At 46.7% G+C, this 22,973-nt stretch overlaps 1 protein-coding gene, 1 long non-coding RNA gene and 1 pseudogene across 10 annotated transcripts in view; 2 read left to right on the top strand and 1 right to left on the bottom strand.

Annotated features, from left to right (window-relative positions):
- The window catches only part of LOC150062747 (ral guanine nucleotide dissociation stimulator-like), a 156,785-nt gene that overhangs the window by 87,570 nt on the left and 46,242 nt on the right, over window positions 1-22,973 (bottom strand). The gene's annotated exons all lie outside the window — the stretch shown is intronic.
- LOC150062750 (uncharacterized) lies at window positions 1,202-11,210 on the top strand. The gene is made up of 3 exons (XR_016535484.1): window positions 1,202-1,398; window positions 7,623-7,684; window positions 11,091-11,210. It is a non-coding gene; the product is annotated as an uncharacterized LOC150062750 (long non-coding RNA).
- On the top strand, window positions 14,607-21,675 carry LOC150062749 (uridine phosphorylase 1-like; annotated as a pseudogene). The gene is made up of 5 exons (XR_016535476.1): window positions 14,607-14,636; window positions 15,424-15,538; window positions 19,100-19,327; window positions 19,593-19,739; window positions 20,790-21,675. The product of XR_016535476.1 is annotated as a uridine phosphorylase 1-like (transcript).

The raw sequence follows: 22,973 nt of genomic DNA, 5'->3' as shown, positions 1-22,973 counted from the left end.
CCACTTTTATCTCCAATTAACTAGCAAAAGTTGGGAAGTAGATCTCTGGTTCAGGTGGTAAGAGTGCCAGCCTTGAGGGAAAAAGGTCAGGGACAGTGTCCAGGGCCTCAGGACATCCCCCCCCTCCTCCTCTGCAAGACACACACACACACACACACACACACACACACACACACACACACACACACACACACACACACACAATCGCTATAGGCAGCTAGAGGCTGAAAGGCTATTCTCAGAACCCCAGATCAAGAGCAAAGCAAGTAAGTTTGCACCTGGCAGCTCCCCAGGCTGCCTGCTTCTTTCTTCGACTTCTTGGTTGTCCTCAGGCCAATGCCAGCTAGGAAAGCTGGCAAAGGAAACCAGAGAGAGGAAGCAGGTGCTGGGAAGGCCCCGGGTGTGTGTGGGGGGGGGGGGGTGGAGCGGGTGGTGCCCCTCAGGGCTGGAGGGACAGTTTGGCATGGTAGGTGACTGACTGAGTCACTTCCCCTTATCCTACAAGCTCTCTCCTGAGTTTCTTCCAACGACTGGGGAACTTCCAGGGTCAGGAAGGAGAATCTAGAAACTGACCCACGACTGACCATGGTCCAGCCTCGCGTTCCTAATCCGTTCACACTGTCCTCCCTTTGTGCGGGTCCCCCCCTGAGAAGGCCACCTCCAGAGAGTCAGACAGGACAAGCCGGACAGACAAGACAGAGGGACAGCCTGGGGCCCGGTCAGTGGCGGGTGACCTTGGGAAGCAAAAGAACACGGTCCAGACCAGTTTTCCGTGGGTAGGACCTGCGGGCACGCTGTCCCCCGAAGTACCGGTGGTTCCGTGAGTAACGGGGTGGCAGAACAGCCCACCTGACCTGGGAGAGGAAACCAGCGGCGCACAGCACTCCAGCAACCTTTCCGGGGGTGTCCGGGGACCGGAGGTGGGGCGGGCGCGTCCTGCGGGGCGGGCCGGGCGCGGTCAGCGGAGCCCGCAGGCCGCCGGGGTGGGGCCGGGCCCCAGTCTGCGCGGGGTGACTGTCCTCGGGCGGGGTCACCGGGCCGGGCGGGGCGCCGGGCTGGGATCGGAGATTCCGGTCTTGCGGTGACCGCGCGCGGCTCCGGGCGGAACCACCCGGCTCCACGCACCGCCCCTCCGGACCCGGGCGCCGCCTCTCGGGACCCCGGCGCCGCCCCGCCAGGCCCGGGCCCCGCCCCTCCGGACCCCCGCGCCGCCCCTGCCTCGCCCCTGCCTCGCCCCCGGAGCCAGTTCCCGCGGCGCGTCCTGGTGCGGACGTGCGGTGTAGCAGATCCCCCCGCGGGCGGCGGCCAGGTCTGAGCGGTGAGCGGTCGGGGCTCGGGCCCAGCCTTTAGTGCGGACATCCCGGCCTGTCGCTGGCCCGGACAAGGCGCCGGTTGGCTGTAAGTGAGCTGTGGTTCAAGTTCACCAGATGGAGCTGGAGTGGAGGATGTGCTGGGAGCGGGGCCCGGGAGGGTGGAGCGGGGTCGGGCTGGGTGGTGCGGGGCCGGGCTGGGTGGTGCGTGGTCGGGGAGGTGGTGCGGGGCCGGGGAGGTGGTGCGGGGCCGGGCTGGGTGGTGCGTGGTCGGGGAGGTGGTGCGTGGTCGGGGAGGTGGTGCGGGGCCGGGCTGGGTGGTGCGTGGTCGGGGAGGTGGTGCAGGGCCGGGGAGGTGGTGCGGGGCTGGGCTGGGTACAGCTTCAGGGGAGCGGATGAGCTGGCTGGTGTTGCACTCCGTGGTGGGTGCACAGTTCAGGACCAGGTCGCCCAGAGTCCACAGGTGCTTCTCACTCAGGTGGGGGGGCGAGTTCAACACCCCCCTTCATGCTAGCAGGTCCCCCCTCACAAGGATTTTGCAACCCTTCTCTGCCTCTCTTTCTCCCCGTAATCTTAGTTACTCAGTAGACTGAGATCTGAGGACAGTGGTTTGAAGGCAGCTCAAGGCATCAAAGTCTGTAAGATTCACCTGCAGTAAACCCCCTCCTCCCCTCAAAAAAGCTGAAGTGGTTGAATTAAAAAGCCTTAGGGCCAGGAATGTGGCCTAGTGATAGAGTGCTTTCCTAACATGCATTAAGTCCTGGTTTCAATTCCTCCATACCATATATACAGAAAAAGTTGGAAGTGGGGCTGTGGCTCAAAGGGTAGAGTGGTAGCCTTGAGCTGAAAAGCTCAGTGACAGCGTCCAGTTCAAGCCCCATGACCCACAGAAAAGCAAGCAAGCAAGCTTGCTCAAGGACAGGGCTGTGAATTTGGACTAGAGGTAGCATGCTTGCCAAGCATTCACAAAAACCTGGGTTTGATTCCTTGGTACCACATACATAGAAAAAGCCGAAGTGGTGTTGTGGCTCAAATAGTAGGGTTCTAGCCTTGAGAAAACCCAAGGACTGTGCTCAGTCCCTGAGCTCAAGCCCAGGACTGGCAAAACAACAAAAAACAAAAAGCCAGGCAGCACGATGGCTCACTCCTGTAATCCTCACTACTCAGGAGGCTAAGATCTGAGGATGATGGTTCAAAGCCAGTCCAGGCACAAAAAGAGCTGAATCTCTTATCTCCAATTAACCTCTAGAAAACAGCAAGTGGGGCTTGGTTCAAGACTGGGCGGTAGTCTTGAGCTTTAGAGCTCAGGGACAGTGCCCAGGCCCAATTCAAGCCCCATTACCCACAGAAAAAAAAAACAAAAAACCCAAGGACAGTGCCCAGGTTCTGAGTTCAAGCTCCAGGACTGGCAAAAAAAAAAGTATAAAATGCAAGCCAAATAAAAAACAGAAAGTGAAACTTCCAAGTTTTTCTATGCCATAAAAGGAAACACTGATACCTGCTCTTCCTTCCTATCCTCCACCCTTCCTCTTTTTTTTTGGTCAGTTGTGGGTCTTGAACTTGGGGCCTGGGTTCTGTCCCTGAGCTCTTCAGCTCAAGGCTAGCATTCTACCACTTGAGCCACAGCATCACTTTTGTGTTTTTCGTGTAATGTTAATTGGAGATTAGAGTCTCACAGACTTCTGTGCCTGGGCTGGCTTTGAATCCTGTTCCTCAGATCTCAGGTTCTTGAGTAGCTAGGTTTACAGGTGTGAGCCACCAGTGACAAACTCTCTTCCTTTCTTCCTCTTTCACCGATTTACTTCAGTCACAAGTCACAGCTCCACTTCTGGCCTTTTGGTGGTTAATTGGAGATAAGAGTTTTCTGTCTAGGTTGGATTTTAACTGAGTTTCTCATATCTCAGTCTCCTGATTAGCCAGGTTTATTGTTGCTAGCCATTGGGGTTCAGCTCTTTATTGGGATTTGAGTTTGCCCATAGAAAGATTAGCCTGCAGCTTATTGTTCAAAAGTTACTGCTCATTGTAATTGAGTGTCAGCATAGGCTAATTAGTTTGGTGATTGTCCAGTGGTCATGTACATGGTTTCCAAAGATGTTCCTTCTTGTGCACAAGCATGCTGCCTTGAGGTTTGCACACGAACAATGCTTTAACTAGGGAATTGCTGAATTACTCATAGTTGTATGTAATTTCCTGACTTCCTGGTTTGGCCGGGGCTTGTGAGAACTTAACTGTTCAGAAAGCTCAGGGTGTGGTAGAAGAAACAGAGTAGCTCCAACAGGCAATAGTGTCAGGGTCTGGGAGCATGGCCTAGTAGCAGTGCTTGCCTAGCAGGCACAAAGCCCTGGGTTCATTCCTTGGTATCACATACAGAGAAAATGGTGCTGTGGCTCAAGTGGTAGAGTGCTAGCCTTGAGAAAGTCTAAGGAAAGTGCCCAGGCCCAGAGTTGCCTAGAGTCCCAGAAGTGGCAAAAAAAAAAAAACTGACATGAAATATTGTACAAAATGATCAATGTGTCTACATATACTACTGAATAGGATCTGCTTCACAGGTCAGTGGGCAAACGGTTAGAATGAGATGGGGATTTCAAGGCTTTTCTACCAGCTTTCACTATCCATCCCATAGCCATCACTTCCAGTCAAGAACCAGTATTTTAAGCTAAGTAGCCTTCAGAAGTTTTTGAAGAAAGCCAGGCAACTGTGATTATAACCCACATTATCAGGGATGTCTTCTTCATTAAGCCAGTGGGAAGCTAATAATATGTTGCTCAGCTGTGTGACATTCAAAAGTGATAGCCTTGAAGAGATAAACCAAGAGAAGATACTAAGGTTTCAGTCTGCCAGGTAATCTGACATCTGGGTGGATGCTAGGTAGGTACCAAGGGCTTGTTATGGAATAAGATCTTTCCATGGTGACAGTTCGTGGTTTTCCATTTGTAGAGTCACCTCAAACCTCATTAGTTTTAGTTTAGTTTTGTCATAAGGGGCTTCAAGCTTGGTGTTTTTGGCAAAGCAATTGGAAATGTTATTTATTTATCTATTGTGTCATTGATTTTATTTGTTTATTTTGCTCAACCTTGAGGCTTGAACTCAGCCTTTGTTTTTGTCTTTCTCAAAGCTAAACCCTCTACCCTTTTGAGCCATTGCCCACTTCTGGTTCTCTGGTTGTTAATTAGACAGAAGAGTCTCACAGACTTTCCTATCCTGGCTGGGCTGGAACTGTGGATCCTCAGATCTCAGCCTCTTGAATAGCAAGGATTGCAGGCATGAGCCCCCAGTACCTGGTTGAAAGTATAATTTGAATCAGAATTTCAAGTAAGGCCCAAAGTATAGTTACATTTTCATCTCCTTGTACTAGACCTTAGCTCTGCCACCCCCACCATCTCTTTTCCAGTCTGGTTTCTAGGCAGGAATCATGAAGGGTCCATTCCTCCTTCACGACAACATGCTAAGATCCCACTGGTGTGTGTGTGGGTGTACATGCATGTGCAGGCCTATGGCAATACTGAATTAAAGGACCAGGGAACTGTACCTAAGCTTTTTCTTCCCAAGGCTAGCTCTCTATCACTTGCACCCCAGCTCCACTTTAAGCTTTTTGCTGGTTAAAAATGGAGGTAAGAATCTTTTAGATTGGTATGCCTTTGAACTGAGACTCTTAGACCTCAGTTTCCTGAGTAGCTAATATTACAAGCACGAGAAGCGAGTGCTCAGAAAAATCAAGACTTTAAAGGTCGGGGGGGGGGCAGTGGATATTTGTTTTTCCTGAGCAGCATATTCTCAGCTTGCAAATGGACAGGTAGGCAGGGCTCTTGTTACTACCTCATTCTCGCTTGCACAAGAGGGTTCTTACACTACTGGCCCTATTCTACCTGGACTATGAACTCAGAGAGTACCAGGTAGCCTCTGGGGATAGGTGAGTTCACTGGGTGTGTTAATCAGTTCACGGTTGTCATCCCTTGAGGCTCCAGTTGGCCTAAGAGGTGACATCTTTCTTCTCTTTCCTCTGGTTTTTATATTTCTTAAAAGCCCCCACCGGTAAAGCCAGACCATCATCCCTACCTCCTCCAGTGCACGTAGTCACCCTTCGTCCTTTTTCAACCAAGATTTCAGAAGTCTTCAACTGTCCTTGCCTGTGAAGTTGTTAAATAAAGCCTGTCTGGGGCTGGGAATGTGGTAGAGTGCTTGCCTAGCATGCATGAAGCCCTGGGTTCCATACCGCAGTACCACATACACAGAAAAAGCCCAAAATGGTACTATGGCTCAAGTGGTAGAGGGTTAGCCTTGAACAAGAGAAGCTCAGGGACAGTGCCCAGGTCCTGAGTTCAAACCCCAGGACTGGCAAGATAATAATAATAATAATAATAAAGTATGGCTAAGCACAGGGCTGAGATAAAGGGAGGAAGGTCAGAAGGAGAAGCCTTCAAGTCCTATGAATACCAAGGGAAGGAGGAAGTAGACTCAGGAAAGCACCAGCAGCCTTGAGGCCAGGACCAAGAAATTAGCTTCTCTGACCACCTGTCTGTCTTGGGGATCCCTTCAGACTATCACTCTCCAGAGTTCCCAAACCCTTCTTTTCTCAGTGAATAGAAATTGACAGAGATGGCTCAACACCAGCACAGGCAGTTTGGGGGGAACACCAGCCAAAGCTAGTGATGCCCTCTCTCACTCACAGATTAGGAGATGTGTAGTGATCGATGAGAATGCTGGTTGTATCTGGTGGAGATTGGTAGGAAAGTAACTGACAGAGGTAATGTGCAAAATGGCGGGGCCACAGATTAGAGGTAGGGAGGAAACTAGCAAGAGAGCAGGTGGTGTTTGCTCAAGGCCCTCACCTGTTAAAATGCTAGTAAATTTTGGCCTGGCGCTAGCTGCATGACGGGTTTCGAAGGTAGGGCAGGGAGTGGCGAGAAATCAGCTCAGCGATCACTAACAGAGACCAGTTTGTGTAGCCCAAGTCTCAGCCATAGGAGTGGCAGGACATAGAGACACCCAGTCCATCTGACCATGTGGACTGCATAATGGTTCCTGGGAGCCAGAGTCTCTGTGCATCTGATCAGTGGGTAATGGAGAAAGCTTGAAGGTACAACTTTGGTCACTTTCTTTTCTTTTTTGCAAGTTATGGGCCTTGAACTCAGAGCCTGAGCACTGTCCTTGGGCTTTCTCAAGGCTAGGGCTCTACCACTGGAGCCATAGCACCATTTCTAGCCTTTTTCTATATTATGTGGTACTGAGTAATCGAACCCTGGTCTTCGTGCATGCTAGACAAGCACTCTACCAGTAGGCCAAACTCCAGGTCGGGACACTTTCTTGAGGGTCAGCACAGGGCCTCTGCCCCCACCCACTGCCTCCAGTACCCTCCTTCCCTCAACAGTAGCAAAAGCTGCTTCTTTTGCTCTTCTGAGTGATCATAAATGGTCTTTCTCTGCGCTGTGCTTGGCTGTTGTTCCCTGATGTTACAGGATGAAGGGCTGTGCTTCTAGAAGTTATTCTCAGGCTGGGGATGTAGTCCAGAGAGAGAACAGCTGCCTAGCAGGGTGAGGCCTGGGCTCAATCCTCAGCACTGCCACAACAACAATTACAACAAACTCTGCTTTTGAAAGTTCCCCTGGCAGGGTTTTAATGGCTGACATGTTCAGAGAAGTGTTTTACAAGTGCCAGGAGTATCAAGAACCAGATGAAGATAGGCGAGTAGTGATTGCTAGGGAAATTTTCCTCTGGACCCAAACAACGATCATTTCTCTGGTTTTCAGAATTTACTGAAAATGGCCAACATAATATGATTCATAACTATTAAAAATCAAACTCACTCAATAGGACTTTCTGACGTTAAGACAGCGGTGAGATACAAGGGGTGAACTGGATTATGGGACTATTGGCTGAGATCCAGGAACAAAGCTTTGGCCTACGATGAGTGATCTTGTCTTTTCTCTTCTCTTCTATCTTCCTTTTTTTTCTTTCTGTCTCTATTTCTTTCCCTCTTTCTCTTCTTCCTTCCCTTTTCCTCCTTCCGGTATTAGAGCTGGAACTCAAGGACTCAGTACAGTCTTCCTTAGCTTTTCCCCTCAAGGCTGGCATGTATTATTTGAGCCACAGGTCCACTTCAGGATTTTTAGTGATTAATTGGAGATAAAAGTTTCACAGACCTTCTTTCCCCAAGCTGGCTTTCAATCACAGCCCACACGGGTCTCAGCCTCCTGAGTAGCTAGAATTACAGGTGTGAGCCACTGGTGTCCAACTGTATGAATGTTTTAGGTATTAGCTTGGCTGCACACAATCCTGGTGGCTTAACTATTCTGTGCAATGCTTTTCTTTCAGGTTTTCCTGGGAGAGATGGCGGCTGCAAAAGTTGAAGAAAAGAAACTTGAAAATCATCACAAGTAGGATTGATCCTTGTTGGCTGGACATATGGAGGGTCTTTAAGATTGCAATGCTTTAAGCCATTTGCTTCACTGACAACTTGACCTATGTTAACTCATTGAAGTCAAATGACAGAGGCTAAGGGATTAAGGAACTGGAGGCCGAAGACCTCTAGCTTAGATCTTGGCACCTCTGCCCTCTACTTTCAGGACTTGTGGTCTCAGAAGATGAGGCAGTTCAGTGCCTAAATATGTGTGTTCTGCTATGAGTAGCCACTTTACTGAAACAACCCTCTCCCTCCCCCCCTCCCCCAGGTAGCTAGGATTACAGGTGTGAACTTCTTCACACTGGGCTTTGAGCATGCTATGCATGTGCTGTATGCTGGCCCGTACTCCTAGATTCCCTACCTAGACCTGAGTCTATTGACCTTTTTACTTTTCTTCCTTCTCTAGTTGTCCATCACTTCTGATGGGTGTGTGAGGTGGCGCCCTGCCTTGCTTCTGGGGCTTAAATAGGAGATTCTCAGTGAATATTTGTTAAATGAGTATAGAGATAAATTCCCTGAAATTGTGTATACATGGGGAAAATTTTGTCTCTTGCCTCATCATCTTGAAATCCTTCCAAAAGTATTTGACAGCTGGGCACCCAAGGCTCACATCTGTAATTGTAGATAATCAAGAAGTTACTAGCCCAGGCAGAAAAGTCTATGAGACTCTTATCTCCATTAAGCAGCAAAAAGGCAGAAGTGGAGGTGTGGCTTAACTGGTAGAATGCCAGCCTTGAGCAGAAAAAGGCCGGTGAGAGGGCCTAAGCCCTGGGTTCAAGCTCCAGTACTGGAACACACACATAAAACAGTATGTGAGAGCCTAGTACAATTCCTTATGGTAAGGGTCAAAATTGCATAGTTAGAAACTGTGGTGATCTCATAGTTACACTGTTTTCTTCTGTGCTTGCAGTGAAGAAAGGTTTTCTGTTTTGAAAGATGTGGCTGAGTTGTCTTCATGGCATCCTGTTGCACCATTTCCGGGCACATCCATCAACTGTTTGGTTTTGGGTTTTGTTCCTGAAATTCTGAGAGAAACTAGAGTACCACCTCCATATCAAAACCAGTTGTCATGAAAAGAACTATTCTCTGCACAGGTTGTTTTATAATGGTCAGCATTTCAGAATTCTCTAGAGATCAAAAAAGCTTTCTGGACTGGTCCTAACAACATATACTTTTGGACTTGGGCCCTTAAAAACAAATGTTCCATTCCCTTACCCCTTATTAAAATGAGTTTGGAGTGGTCACTGTGGGTATTTTAATCCATCAGCTCATGCTGCAGTATCTCTTCACACTTATCTGGGAGCAGTCGCCAACCCTGCATGCTTTGTATAAATCTTTAGTCTCTTTAGTTCTGTTTGTTTGCCAGAGTTGGGCCCTGCACTTGGTGGCTTGTACCCTCACTTAGCTTTTTCACTCAAGGTTAGTGCTCTATTATTTGAACCATACCTCTGCTTCTGACTTTTTGCTGGTTAATTGTGGATAAGAGTTTCTCAGATTTATCTGCCCTGGCTGACTTGAAACTGTAATAGTCAGATCTCAAGAACTATAATTACCGGTGTGAGCCACTGGGTCCCACTGTCTCTCTAGGTTTTTATACTTTCTATTCTGTAGCTGCCTCGACAATGTTAACATGGTTGAATTAATCTGGACACCACTCTGGTGGGTGAGGGTCAGAAGGGAAACTTGAGAAATAGGAGAGAAAGCAACTCGATGTAGGCAGAAGGAGCAAGAAGGGCCCTTAGCGTTTGCTGTTAATGCTGACTGAAATAACCCAAGAATAGATGAAATAGTCTAGAAAACTGAGCAGAGCCAATTCAGTGTTGTTTTGCATATTTGCAGATAAAATAAAATGTAGCCTTGACCTCTGATGCCAATACTAGGGCTTGCACTCAGGGACTGGGTTCTGCCCCTTTAGCTTTTTCTCAAGGCTGGCATCCTATTATTTGAGCCACCTCTTCACTGGATGTTTACTGTTAATTGGTGATGAGAGTTTCATGGACTTTCCTGTTCAGGCTGGCTTTAATCTGTAATCCTAAATTCTCAGCTTCCCGAGTAGCTAGGATTCCAGCCCTGAGCAGAGCACCCACCTTTTGCATTGTTGTGGTTGTGATAAAATGTACATAGGGGATAACAAGCATCCTCGGGAGAGAAGGAGCTGGATCTCTGAGGAAAGTCACTTTGTGTAATAGTCCAGGTACTCCTTGACTTAGGACTGGGTTACACTCCCACAAATGTAGTGCAGACTGAAAATATCATAAACTGCAGTTCTGTCTAAGTTAACAAACAGCAGATTGTTCAGTGTCATAGAGTTCCCCTTGTGATGGTGTCCTTGACCAAGAGCTGTGGAGGCTGCATAGCCTTGCTAGGAAGGGTTGCAGTCTGTATAATTGCCTTCAGAAAAGATCCAAGTTCAAATTCAAAGTATTGCTTTACTGAATGCCTAGCACTTTCACACCACTGTCTAGTGAAACCGAGTCTGGATTATTTATTTCCAATCACAGGCAGCAGAGACATTTGCTCTCTGCTTTTTCTTTTCTCATGAGTGGTCTTTAGTTCTACGTATAAAGTTAGATGGAGGAGTATAAAGAAAACTCTCATTCTTCTGCGTTCAGAGACTAAGTTTCAGAGACTCTGGTAATCAGAAGACAGGCATTGTTGATGAAGCCATGTCAACTCTGGTTCTCAGGGAGCTTGACAGGCTGGTAATGGAATTGCCTACACCTGAGGTACCTGGTTTTGTAACTAGAATTCATCAGCGCATGATTACATAGTCATTGTTTGTGTTGCTTTCCTGAGTGGATAGCTGACTGGAATGATTTGTGGCAGAAACTTAATGGCCGGTAAAGGTATAAGCCACATTAAAGTTTGTCAGCTCTTATTAAAGCAATGCATTGTAAGCCACAGCGATAAAAAGTAAATGAAGAGACATCTTCTCTCACCATTCCCAGTCGACTGAGAAGTGCTAGCAATAAGACAAGAAAAAGGAGTTAGAGCTATGTGAACTAGAAAGGTTATCCTTTGGGTGGTAGGGGTGATTTTTTTTCTATTCCTGTTTGCTAATGGTAGCACCAAAATATCATCAGGTTTATGTATTAAATGCACTTGATTTGGATAGCAACCAGCTATATACAGCAACTGTGTATGGATGATTCAACACTGTGATGTCTGTCGTGTGGTGGGATCTTCTGAACTTTTGCTGGTTTCCTTTGAACAGGGGCTGTCAGAGCAAAGAGGAGTTAAAAGAGGGAGGAGATGGGCTAGTGGAGACCTTCACAGCTTAGGAGTGTCTTATCGCTGGGTTCTGATTGTGCCTTACAAGGAACAATAATAATCAGCCAATATCACCACAATCTCTAAACTCAATTTCTTGTTTCTAACAGTGACAGTGACTGCCTCATTCAGCTTTCCAATCCAAACCTAGCAACCATGAAGGAAGATGTTCTGTACCATTTCAGCCTCAGCACCAGCACACACGACTTCCCAGCTATGTTTGGCGATGTAAAGGTAAAAATCCAGGCTTTAATTCTAGGAATTTGCTGTACAGTAACCTCCTATGTGATGCAGACAGGCCTGCTTAGGGTAGTAGAGAGGGGGCAGGCACCTGTCATTATGTGTTTATTAGATTTTTACAAATTTCCAAGTATATGAACTAACAGGTAAAGGAAACTAAGTAGTGTTGCATTGACTTGCTTGATCTTTTATGTCTTTGGTATACAATGGTAGCTGTACAGACAGGAAATTTCCTGAATCAAGCCAAAAGACTTACACTGCAGGGCCAGTTACTTTGGGGTTCTCATTGCTTGAGCCAGGAGTGTAGAGCCAACCTAGGGAACATTAGGATACTGTCATCTCAAATATAAATGAATGAATGAAAGTAACATGCCTGGTACTGATGCCTCATGCCTATAATCCTGGCTACTCAGGAGGCTGAGATCTAAGGATTGAGGTTCAAAGGCAGTCCGGGAAGGAAACCTGTGAGATTCTTATCGCCAATTAACCACTAGAAAAGCGAAGTGGGGCTGTGACTTCAAGGGGTAGGTTGGTAGCCTTGAGCTGAGGAGCTCAGGGACAGCGCCTAAGTCCAGAGTTCAAGCCCCACACAATCAACAACAACAAAAATTCCAGGAAAAGCAGGGATAGTTATTTAGACAATTTGTATTACAATGATAATTTAAGATATATATTCATATTTTGTTAATTTAATGATCTCTCAGGACTTACATCGCAAAGTATAGCATTGAGTCTATATTTTTCTACAAAATCTTCAGTTCCTTATGGTTGATTTAGTCTAATAGGCTTAAAAATATTCTTAAATTTATTTATTTGTTGGGGGGGAGTTCTGTGGCTTGAAACTCAGGGCTTTGTGCTCTTGCTTGTATTTTCCACTCAAGACTGAGGCTCTACCATTTGAGCCACAGTTTCACGTATAGCCTTTTTTCTGGATAATTGGAGATGATAAATCTCACAGACTTTTCTGCCTGCGTTGGCTTCAAACTTCTATCATCAGATGTCAGCCTTATAAGTAGGAAAGAGTACAGGTATGAACTACCAGCACCCAGCTAAGTTTATTTTTACTTGATACATGAAGACAGTATGTATTTATGGGGTACAGTGTAGTACTACAGTATAATTCTACAATGTATAATGATTGGATCAAGGTAGTATATCTGTAACTTTTTTTTTTTTTTGCCAGTCCTGGGCTTGAGCTCAGGGCCTGAGCACTGTCCTTGGACTTTCTCAAGGCTAGAGCTCTACCACTTGAGCCTCAGCACCACTTCTGGCTTTTTTCTATGTATGTGGTACCGAGGAATCGAACCCGGGTCTTCATGCATGCTAGGCAAGCACTTTAACCACTAGGCCAAACTCCCGGCCCTATCTGTAACTTTTTTTAAAATTGTTTTTTGGTTTGGGAACATTCACAATCTTGTCTTCTAGCTACTGGGAAATGTGCATTGAATTGTGGTTAGCCATGAATACTTTCCTGCTCACATAGAACTTTGCAAATCTCTAGTCCCCATGGGGAAAGCTGACTTAATGCATGGAATTGCAAATCAGAAGAATGCCAAGCCATCCAACTTATAGTTGCATCCAGAGGTGCTGACCCAGGGCTAGGTCACTTCTAACGTTGAGTACTGTTCCAGGTACCGTGTTGGTGTCCAACTCCAGGAAACTTTCCAGGTGCTCTAATTAGTGTTTTGTTTTCTGTTCACTATTGGGGCTTGAACTCAGGGGCTTGTGCTCTGTTTTGCTGAAGGCCGATGTTGTATTATTTGAGTCACAGCTCTACTTCTAGATCTTCGTTGTTTAAAGAGTCTCTTGGATTTTTCTGCCTAAGGCTGGCTTCAAACCGCAGTCGTCAGGTCTCATCCTCTTTGAGGGTCTAGGATTACAGGCATGAGCCACTGGCACATGGCTTCTGGGTCTTCATTCATTAACATCATCTATAATGATTACATTCCAGCCTGTGGAGATCTCATGTTTAAAGAATAATCCCTTTCTTTCATCTTCAGATTCTCTAAAACTACTGCTCTTTTTATTACACACATATGTGTATATGTGTGTTTGTGTATGTATATATATATTTTTTAAAGCATATCCCATCTTATTTATTTATTTATCTATCTATTTATTTATTTATTTATTTTGCCAGTCCTGGGCTTGAGCTCAGGGCACGAACCCTGTCCTTGGACTTTCTCAAGGCTAGAGCTCTACCACTCGAGCCTCAGCACCACTTCCAGCTTTTTTCTATGTATGTGGTACCGAGGAATTGAACCCGGATCTTCGTGCATGCTAGGCAAGCACTCTACCACTAGGCCAAACTCCCGGCCCCTATATATATATTTTTTTTTTCAAATGTTTTCTTGCTCGATACATCACAAGTTGAAGCTTTTACTTCTCTGATGGAGCCACCCACAGTAACCTAAACCTCCCCAAGTCTTTCGGTGAATTGGCCTTTTGGCACTCAGGTGACCAGTGGCTCATTTTGCAGATGTGGTATGGGACCCTAGTCACAGGAGGAGTTGGAGGTGAGTGAAGACTTCCCATTCTCAGCCCAATCCCAGGCTTTCTGCAGTCATTGGCATGGTGCAGGAGGCCAAGCACACATGGTGCCTGGAATTGCCCTCACAAAGGCAGCAGAGGCCTGGAACTCTGCATGTGGAGAGCTAGTTGCATTGTTTTGTGTTACCCCGAAATGAGCAATGAGTCCCAGACCAGAGCTTCTGAATCTCACCAGGAAATTCAGTAAAGCCAGTTAGAGCTTCCTGCTCTGACTAACTTTGAACTGTGATCTCAGCCTCCTGAGTAGTTCATGTTACAGGTATAAACCACTACTGCCCAGCTGAGACAAATTTTTTTTACCAGCCCTGGGACTTGAACTCTGGAATTGGGCACTGTTCCGGAGCTTTTTTGACCTCAGGGCCTGAGCACTTGGGCTTTCTCAAGGCTAGAGCTCTATGACTTGAGCCACAGCACCGTTTCTGGCTTTTTTTTTTTTTTTTGCCAGTCTTGGGCTTGGGCTCAGGGCCTGAGCACTGTTCTTGGACTTTCTCAAGGCTAGCATTCTACTACTTGAGCCTCAGCACCACTTCTGGCTTTTTTCTATATATGTGGTACCGAGGAATCAAACACGGGTATTCGTGCATGCTAGGCAAGCACTCTACCACTAGGCCAAACTCCCGGCCCCTGGCTTTTTTTTTTTTTTTTAATGTATATATGGTACTGAGGAATTGAACCCCAGTTTTTGTGCATGCTAGGCAAGTACTCTACCACCAGGCTAAACTCCCAGCCCCCTGGCTGGAATTCTTAAAAGGGGACCTTTTCCCCTAGGGCTCTGCTACACAGCCTCTGGGAGTAGCTAGGTCATTCTGCAGGAAGGAGATGGTCATCTTTGAAAGATGGGAGAGAGGATGTACAGAGACCTCAAGGTGCGAAAATGGCAGATGTGAATTCAGTACCAGTTCTTTTTACGATATGATACATAACCTAGGCACAGAAAGAGCTGACCAAAAAAATAGAGTAATTAAAGCAATATACTGTGGCAAAAATCATGTGAAGCCGGGCACAGTGTCTCAAGTCTGTATGTAGTCCTTGCTTCTTGGAGATGGGGAGCGATGTGTCACAGTTCAAGTTCAGACCAGTCTTGCTGACCTCTCCCCGGCCTCCCGCTCCACATCCCCAGTTTTGAAGACTACATATCTACCAGTAGTAGCCAAGTGTGGTGGTGCGCAGTTGGTCATACCTGTAAGGCCAGGAAGCCCAATAGGAGGATCACAGTGCAGGCTGGGTCAGGCATATGGCAAGACCTATAACCAATGGCTAGTGAAATGACTTAACAAGTATAGTTTCTGCTTAGCTATGCAAGACCCCTGGTTCAATCCATAGTACTGCCCCCTCAAAAAGGTATGTGAATATGGCCTTAATTTGATCTCTTGCTTATCTGCTATATATTTGGTGATATGGAACTGGTCCTTCTTGTTGACTATGAACACAGAGCTTATCTTCTGTTGAAGGATGACATCTGTGTGTGTGTGTGTGTGTGTGTGTGTGTGTGTGTGATAGTATCTCACTAAGTAGCCCAGGCTCCTGCCTCTGCCTCCAGGGTGCTGAGATTACTGGTGTTTTGCATCTTGTCTGGCCAAGGAGTGACATGTGTGTGTGTATACACTAAGGTACCACCCTGGACTCAGCTTTGGCATTTTTCTCTGGTTTTAGCATGGCATGGGCATTCCCTCCATCTCCATCATGCTGCACGAGCTCATCAAGCTGCTCTACCATGCCAGGTGTTCCAATGTCACCATCATACGAATCGGCACTTCTGGGGGGATAGGTAAGGACGATAGAGGGGGCCTTAGCTCTGGGGAGGTCACAGAGCTCCCTATAGTGGCATCATTGATCTACCCAGCATCGAGTCCCACCTTGGCTTTGTTGAAGAGTGTTAATGGAGCATGGATAGGAATCTTCTGTCACGTTTGTCTAGCCTGTCCTCCTGGCTGGTGTGCAGAGATTGGTACCAGAAAGGACACACTCCTTGCACACACAGAAGTGTGTCTTGTGGAGCTCACACTTGGTGCCTTATTTGCCTGGTTCCTTTTTTTCATGTTCTACACAGTGTCTCTTGAGTGCCACTGCTGCATTTATTCACCCTTGGTCCCTCATCTGGTTCCCCTTTTATTTTCTCCAGTCCTCCACACATTTCCCTTGCTTTTCCCTTTTCCTGCAAGATTTGGAACCCAATGAAAAAGCCACAGAGCAACCCAGGAAGGAAAGACAGAAGGTTACAAACTAAGGGAAAGATCCTCCAATGAGCCCCCAAAACTTGCCAAGTAGACATGGGGAGTGTATATCTATAATTCTTGCTACTCAGGATTCTGAGATCTGAAGACTTCATGTGAAGCCAATGCAACAGGAAAGTCCATGTGACTCGTACCTCCAATTAAACAGCACAAGACTGGAAGTAGAGCTGTGGCCAAAGTAGTAGAGAGCTAGCCTCGAGTGAAAAATTTCAGGGACAGCATCCAGGCCTTGAGTTCAGGCCTTATACTCCTCTCTCTCTCTCTCTCTCTCTCTCTCTCTCTCTCTCTCTCTCTCTCTCTCTCTCTCTCTCTCTCTCTCTCACACACACACACACACACACACACACACACACAGTTCACACTATTTAGTGTTTTTGTTTTCCTTTTAAAAACAAAAGAAGGTAGCCAGGCACTGTAGGCTTATGCATGTAATCCTAGATACTTAAGAGGCTCGGATCTGAAGCTTGTAGTTTGAAGCCAGCCCAGATAACAAAGTCCATGAGACACTTATGTCCAATAAACTACTCAGAGAAATCTGCAAGTGGCACTGTGGCTCAAGTGGTAGAGTACTTTCCTTGAGCATAAAGAGACCCAGGGACAGCATCCAGGCTCTGAGTTCAAGCCTCAGGAATGGTAAAACAATAACAGCAACAAAGAAGATGAAGGATTTAATGAAAAAGAAAATTGCTGAAGATGCTGTATTGTGTCTCTGATCACAGATCAGACACTGGGTAAGATATAAAGAGAAGCTTTCGAGTTGATCTCATGGTTATGGCCCAGTCTTGAGAGGTGGCATTTGATAATGCCGTCCTGCTGGCAGAGGCACAACATGGCACAGGACCCTCCAATAGTGAGAGACTTGGTGTTAGAGCGATAGAAACTGACTTACTTCAGTCTTGTCCCACCATACCTTATATGAGGTACGGGTGGTGTAGATTGTTATGCTTTGTTCTTTAGGCAAATGTATTTTTTATTTTATATTTATTTTTGATTTCATTGTATAGAGGGATTAAAGTTATATTCTCCAGGTGCTTTACTTGTCACACATTGATATCCCTTCTCATGTTTTTGTCCCCATTTCCTTCCCCCACCTCCTCACCTCATTTTTCCCCTGCTATTTCAGATAAACAAGTAAACATCTATATAATGCACCAGGTACCAAAGTGGGATAATGTAACAATAAGAGATTAACCAAAGGGCAACACAAGAGAGAAAACCATAATATATAAATAATAACAGTCACTTATATTTAAGCTCTTGAGAAAAACATATTTTTTAAAAAGAATGTCTGTATATGTTTAACAATCTTAATTCCACCTGTGACCCAATGAATTCTCACATGTGAAACTTGGGCAGAAATGTCTGTAGGACTCTTGATTTTCAATTAACCAGCAAAAAAGAGGAAGTGTGGGTGTGGATCGAGTGACAGAGTACCAGTTTTGAGTGAAGGGGGCAAGTGAGAGCAAAAAGCAAAAATGGGGCCAGGTGCTGGTGGCTCTTTCCTGTGATCCTATAATTCTAGCTACTCAGGGGGCTGAGATCTGAGGATCACGGTTCAAAGGCAGCTGGGGCACGAAAGACCATGAGAGGCTCTTATTTCTAATCAACCACCAGAAAACCAGAAGTGGTGCTGTGGATGAAGTGGTAGAGTGCTAGCCTTGACAGAAGAGCTCAAGGACACCATCCAGGTACAGAATTCAAGCCTCAGGATCCACAAAAAAAAAAAAGACAATCAAACCAGGCACAATGGCTATAGTCCTATCTCCTCAAGAAGCTGAGATCTGAGGATCATGGTTCAAAGCTACCGGGGCACTAAGGCTGTGAGACTCGATGGAAAGTAGAAGGTCTTGGCACTCATCTATGTTTTTAATGTTTCATATCATATGTGGACTTGTTTTAATGATTCAGGGGAAATAACTGGCATATCCCTGGATCTTGAGAAAGGTTTCTGGAATTATATCTCCTCTCACCATGATATTAAAATCAAAATTGAGTGCTGGGTGCTGGTGGCTCATACCCATAATTCTAGTGACTCAGAAGGCTGAGATCCTAAGGATTACATTTGATGCCAGCTTGGACACAAATGTGTGTAAGACTCTTTATTTTCAATTAACCAGCCAAAAGGGGGATGTGTGGGTGTGGATCAAGTGGCAGAGTACGAATTTTGAGTGGAAGAGTCAAGTGAGAGCTTGAGTTCAAGTGCGACTTTGAGCACAAAAGATGAAAACAAACAATAATTCGAGGAAGAACTCTATTTGAATTGCTAGAAAAACCGAAGTCCTCATGGCTTATAAATAATAGACATTTATTTCTCACTTCTGGAGGCTGGGCCCTAGGAGAATCAGCATCTGATGAAGATCCAGTGCCTTCTCTATGGGCTTTTCCCTGCTATGACCACACAATTGGAGGGGCAATTCAGGGCTGGGTTCTCTGGTCTTCATTTGGTTTTGTGTCAGTACTAGGGTTAATAAAGAACTAAAGCAAGAACTAAGCAGTGATGATTCCCTACATGGTGGATTGCCAGGAAATGAAGAAAATATTAAAAGGTGAAAGATTTACAAAATCTAAAGAGAAACCAGAGTAAATTCAATTTTATTACTGTTGCTGGTCATGGGATTTTAACTCTTGGCCTGGGCCCTGAGCTCTTCAGCTCAAGGTTATCACCCTTGAGCCACAGTGCCACTCCCCAATGAAGAAAATAGTAAGGATTAGAAGACATACTTCTGAGAAGGGGGTTCAAAGATTCCTGGGTATTTCCAACACTTCTTAGAGGTTTGGTACGTTTTCTTCAGGGTTTGCACGTAAATTGATCATTTAAAAGAGCATTCATTCATTCATTCAATTACTTTTGTTCTGGTACTGGAGGTTGAACTCGGGCCTTGAACTCTCACTTGGCTTTTTATTTTCTTCAGGATGGCAATCTACTACTTGAGCCCCACCTCCACTTGTAGTTTGTTATCTGCCCCAGCTGGCTTTGCAGGATGATCGTCCTATCTCATTCTCCTAAGTTGTTAGGATTGCGAGTTGTGATGCATCCTGGTCTTTTCTCCCTGATCTGTGCTGTGCCCTGCCTGAGCCTCCAGCACAGCTGTGAACATCTGCTTCTTCACCATGTCTGGAGCCTGGCGCCGTGGTCATTACCAGGCAGGCAGTGGATGCCTGCTTCCAGCCAGAGTTTGAGCAGCTTGTCCTGGGGAAACGGGTCATTCGAAGTACCAACCTGGATGAGCAGCTGGTGCAGGAGCTAATGAAGTATGCTGCAGACCTGAGCGAGTTCAATACTGTGGTGGGAAACACCATGTGCACTTTGGACTTCTATGAAGGTGCGTGGTGTGTGTGGGGGTGTGTGAAATCTAGACTCAAGAGCCCCTCCTTGCCCTGATTCTGCTTCTAAGGATGTCCAGGGTGGGCTTTCAGCACCTTGGCTGTCACCCCATCTCAGCCTTTTCCTGGTGGTGATAGCAGTGGCTAGGAGCCATGCTAGGAGCAGGCTGCTGGGGAGCCGCCCCTGCATCCATGCTGGGTGTGGGCAGAGCGCCTCCATGTGGTCACAGCTGACAATACAGAGTCCCCATGTCTGTGCTGCAGGACAAGGCCGCCTGGATGGTGCCCTCTGCTCCTACACGGAAAAGGACAAGCAGGCCTACCTTCAAGCTGCCCACGCAGCTGGCATCTGAAACATCGAGATGGAATCTTCAGTGTTTGCAGCCATGTGCAGTATGTGTGGCCTACGAGGTAAGCAGGCACAGGATGGCCTCTGGGCATCCTTCTTCCTCCATCTCTGCTCTCCTGGCCAATCCTGATGTCCAGGCCACCACTTCCTACCCCACCACAACCTTTGCTTTTGGTTTTTATCACTGGGCTCACAGGTCAGTGTCACACCCAGCTGATACCCTTGCACCCTTGGGGAAAACGCTGTGTGATCTAGACAGCATCGTTGGTTTCCCCGTAGTCTCCACATAGCGCAGTGAATGTCCGATGGAAAGGGGATCATACAGCTTCGATACTGGCTGGCTGGCCAGTAAGGTGCCCTGAGCCTGCCAATGGCTTGGCCTTCAGTGCTCTCTGGCCTTTGAATGTGGAGTTCTTCTAGAACAGTTTCCCTCCCAGAATTCCCTTGGTCAAATCACCTTAGCCTTCTAGGCTGTACAGAACAGGTGAGAGCCTGCCTTGGAATTGGCTCAGGCATGAACTTATTTCCTTGTGATAGGCTAAGGTATGAACTCAGAGTTTCATGCCTTATCTTGCCAGGTAGGGGCACTGCCAAGTGAGCCATGCTCCCGTCCTTTTTCTTGCTGTATGTATATTTCAGATAGAGTCTGGAGTTTGGCCAGGCCACTTTGCATTGCCATCTCTACCTATCTTGTAACTGGGAGTGTAGCCGAGAAACCCCACAACTTGTTGGTTGAGATGGGATCTTGTAACTGTACCCTGTTGGCTCTGAACCATTTTTCTCCTCATCTCCATCTCCCAAGTAGCTAGGATGACAGGTGTAAGCCACTGCCCCAGGCCTAGTGAGACTTGTCTGTTGGAAGTGAGGAAAGAGGTGGGTGAGACCTAGGACAAGGTGCTGTTTGTAAGGGCAGAGCTTCTAGAGTTCCTGAGCAAACCATGCTGCTTTCCCTGCTTGCTTCATCCCCCATCCTCTCCTGAGTCAGAGTGGACAGAGCAGACTTGCCTAGGGCATGCACAGGCTGAGGCTCCCTGCTCCCTGCTTGGTCTGATTCTTGTGAATGAAGCTAGAGATCTGGCACTTGGGGTTGACATGGTCTTTGTGTTTGGCAGGTGCAGTGGTGTGCATCACCCTCCTGGACCGCCTGCAGGGGGACCAGATCAGCAGCCCTCAGGAGGGGCTTGCTGAGTACCAGCAGAGGCCACAGCAGCTGGTGAGCTACTTCATCAAGAAGAGTCTGGGAAAAGCCTGAGGCTCAGAGACAAGCTGTCCCCAGGTCTGTCCCTCCAAACGGATGTGCAAAGTCTCCTTTTGTGTGATTTGGAGTGTGGGCTGGTGGCCCATGCTTTAGGAGGCTGAGATCACATTCTACCCTCAGAGCAGACATCCAAGACCCTACGCAACTTGTTTTTTCATGGAGACAAGGTCTCACTACAGTTTTTTCCCAGGCTCCCTCAAAGTGTGATCCTCCAGGTCTCCAAATCCCTCATTCTCTGGTTCCAAATTACTGTCTCCGTACATGGGATTACCTGACTGTTCAATTTCTATTTCATATCCTACTTTGATTAATTTGGGAGAACATATACCACAAAGAAAATGACTTCCATGTCAGATGGATGGATTTATGTGTTCATTTATTCCCACTGATGGCTTACTATGGAGCAAGATTCCATGAGATACTAGACATGAATGTAGAGGATTTCCTTTCCCTTCTTCCCTTCAGAGCAGTTCCATTCAGTTCATGACCTCCCAGTGAAACAGGAGACGGAGACCCAAATGTTATGGAAGGCAATCGTCTTAAATTCTTGCGTCCCAGACACAAGACCTCTCAGCTCTCATGTCTGGCCTCAAGAAAGAAGTTCCTGTGTGGGGTCCTATTGAAAGATGGGTGGACATCTGACAAATGCTGGAAGGTCACTTTGTGAAGGGGAAGATGTATGAGCAGCAAACACGGGACAGTGACAGCCAGAGTGCAGAGAGGGCCACCCCAGTACCAAGAGTGAGAGCATGGTCGTCTAAGATACATCCTCTGTGGGCTGGCTGAATATACTCTCCCAGACTATGCAAGAATAAAATGCAACCGCTATTCAAATTTAGCTTGTGTCTGGTGCCTGTGTCATGCCTGTCACCCTAGCAGCTCAATAGGCTGAGTTGTGAGGATCTTGGTTTGCAGCCAGCCTGGCAGGTGAGACATTTCCAATTAGCCACCAAAAAACCCCTGAACTTTGAGCTGTGTTTCAAGAGGAACAGTGCTAGCCTTGAGCAAAAGGAACAGTGCCTTGGGGCCGGGAGTTTGGCCTAGTGGTAGAGTGCTTGCCTAGCATGCACAAAGACCCGGGTTCAATTCCTCGGTACCACATACATAGAAAAAAGCTGGAAGTGGTGCTGAGGCTCAAGTGGTAGTGCTCTAGCTTTGAGAAAGTCCAAGGACAGTGCTCAGGCCCTGAGCCCAAGCCCAGTTCTGGCAAAAAAAAAAGGAACAGTGCCTAGGCTCTGAGTTCAAGTCCAAGATCAACACACACATACACACACACAACTCAAACGAAAAGTTTGACTAGATCCTTGATTTCTCATTACTTTATTATAGTTCACTGTACAGGCCTCTACACTGATTCACTCATACTGCTAATGGGGAACAAGGATACAACGTGGAGGTAAGGCAACTTGTCTGGGCTTTAGTACACTATGTGCAGATGGCAGAGCCACAGTGTGAATGGGAAGGGCGGGCTGTGCAGGAAGTTCCCTCAGCCTTTGCAACACTTCCCTCCTTGGCCTGACAAATGGGTCATCTGTTAAAGCACTTCAGCCCCTGGAAAGGTGTGTGAGCTGGCAGGGACACACAAGATGAAGATACCAATGGCCACCTCACCAGAGTATAGGGAAGACCTCAAGAAAGGTGTGAAAGGTTGGTAGGGACTGTAGCCCACAGTAGCATCTCCTAGATGAAGACAGCAGCATTTGCATCCTGGCCTGGTTGCCGTGTCCTTATTCAGAAGGCTCTGCTACATTTCCCCCTTTATTTGTATCTCCAGGATCTTTAGCTTCTACTGATAGAACTATTAAGGGAATGCATCTCCTTATCCCCTACAGCACACAAATCAAAACAAAAGCCAGTAGCTTTATTTCCTATATGAATATTTTCAGATAGGATATTTTCCTAGAGGAAAAAAAGTCTTAAGCCAAATCAGTGCCTATCCTGAGTAAATGAATATGTGGAGTTGAGGAACTCTTTTATTCTACACCTGGGCTCTAATTAGAAATAAAGTTTGTCCTGAATGTGGTAACCTAAGAATGTT

Source organism: Megascapheus bottae, chromosome 5 (assembly GCF_031878675.1).
Source record: "Megascapheus bottae isolate mThoBot1 chromosome 5, mThoBot2.hap1, whole genome shotgun sequence".
NCBI lineage: Eukaryota > Metazoa > Chordata > Mammalia > Rodentia > Geomyidae > Megascapheus > Megascapheus bottae.
The sequence above is the reverse complement of the archived record's forward strand: the minus strand, read 5'-3'. Positions and strand labels throughout refer to the sequence as shown.